This window comes from Solanum stenotomum, chromosome 6 (genome assembly GCF_019186545.1).
Source record: "Solanum stenotomum isolate F172 chromosome 6, ASM1918654v1, whole genome shotgun sequence".
Classification (NCBI taxonomy): Eukaryota; Viridiplantae; Streptophyta; class Magnoliopsida; order Solanales; family Solanaceae; genus Solanum; species Solanum stenotomum.
Window position 1 is genome coordinate 3198045 of NC_064287.1, and position 2115 is coordinate 3200159.

The 2115-nt window shown below is 36.8% G+C and overlaps 1 protein-coding gene across 1 annotated transcript in view; it reads right to left on the reverse strand.

The window, feature by feature from the left end:
* Positions 1 to 2115, reverse strand: part of LOC125869441 (probable WRKY transcription factor 41) — a 6452-nt gene that overhangs the window by 3066 nt on the left and 1271 nt on the right. The window lies entirely within an intron of this gene.

Genomic DNA, 2115 nt, shown 5'->3' on the forward strand with positions numbered 1-2115 from the left:
TTTTTCTTTTTGAAGGGGGTTGGGGGCTGATTAGGGGGACTGATGGGGGGGGGGGACGAGGGTAGTGGGTGGGGGTAAAAAATAAAAAATTGAAATTAGAAATATCTTTTAAAAACAATTTTTAATATTTTTTTTGGGAGGGGGTGGGGGTAGGGGTGAGGGTGGGGTAAAAAAATTGAATTTAAAAACAAGCTTTAAATTTATTTTTTTTCGGGGGGTGGGGAGTGGGGTTGGGGGCAGGTTTGAGGATATGGACAAAATAAATTGATTTTTTCAACAAAAGAGTAATTGTAATTTGAAGTTGGAAGAGAGTTTTGGAAAATGTTTTCCATAAATTTTGAAGGGAAATCATTTTCCTTATATTTGAGGAAAATGAGTTGATTTGGAAAACATTTTCCAAAACATTTAACCCAACCAAACATGAGAAAATTGGAAAATATTTTCCGGAAAATGTTTTCCTTCATACCAAACACACCCTAAGTATGAAAACTTGTTCAGTAGTCTCCCTTTGTGGCCTTAACAAATGTAATTGGTAGAGTCAATGCATGTTACATTAGTTGACTATCAAGGTCTTTGTGCATTCGAGAATTAATGCTTCCTTTCTTTATGAGAAGAATTTTTTTACGTAATAAGGAAATGAAACAACTTGGAAAGAGCAAAATAAACATGAATTTGACCGCCTGTGTGAACTCGTTTACATTGTCGGAATTTAAGATCTATCCTTGGACAGACAAACTGTGTGAGCTCACTCGTATAGTCCGTCTCAAGCTCATATAAAAGAAGAGAGTTGCCAAGAGTCAATCCGGAATATCCTATCTATTCTATAAAGGTAGAGATAGGATTACGTACACCTTTTACCCTCCTCAAACCTTAATGTAAGACGCTAAAAGTCTAGATCTTTAACACATTTGAGAGCAATGTTAGCTTAGCGGCAAGGTTGTGCAAAAATCTATACACTAATATTCTTGTACTCTAGGCTTTCTATATTTACTAAACGTCTCTGGATAGCTTTATTTCCTACTTGTTTTCATTTACTTATTTAACAAACATATTTTGCTGGCAAATTCATCAATTTTTCGTGAGTATTAGCCCATGGATCTGGCACCTCGGATCAAGTTAAATCGAGACACGTGTCCTTTTGACTTTATTAATACTGTGAAATTAGGTCTTGGGTTTAACTCACACCTCAAAAATTAGCTCAAAGAGAGAAGGATTGCCCAAGTCTTAGAACGAGTCCACCCATCTCATTAACCATCAATGCAAGACTTTTGTCATTCTTAACAAATACAACACAATAGATACATTATGAAACAATATATAACAAACATCCTAGCGTAAGTCATACATAAATTTGTGGTCTTAAATCTATCATGTAGAATGTTCAAATTGAAAATTTGTCTACATATAGAACACACTGTTTTTGGAATAGATCAAAGAGAAAAGTAAGACAATTAAATTGAGACAGACAATATAGAGCTATGGGTAGAACAGAAGAAGAAATGTTGAGCCCATTTCTTCTCCCTTTATATTACATTACATGCTTGTGCTGCTCCAGCAAAGAGAGATACTTGGTACGTTACGTTATGATTGGTCCCCAACATTGTTCAAGGGTCTGGAATTCTCAGCCTGTTTGTCGTAACGACGAGGAAATTTGAGTTTGCCATTCTCCTCATAGAGTTTATAGACCTCAGCAGCCAGAGCAGACAGAGAATCATTGCCAGAATTATCAGGCACATCATGATCAAACAAGTGAGTGAGACTATTATCGTCAAGTGGAAAGTCAATGTCTGGATGAGGTGACGAAGTCGGTGTGGGGATGAAAGTCGGAATTGGGGATGTTGAATACCGAATTGGAGTTTGAGAACGAATTATTTGGGGTTGAAAACATCTTATGAATATAGGATTCAAATATTTCTGCAGCTCCTCTTTCAACTTCATCACATTTTGTCTGCTGCACAGCAAGTAGTTCTTCAATTTGGTTTTTGGTTTCTTGACCACAACTGTGACTTCCTCCATAGGTAACTTCAAAACTTAATGGCTCTGTCTCGATTCGCTGGACCATCTTAGTAGCCCCACAACTATGACGAGCACATCGATAATATTCTCTGCATTTCA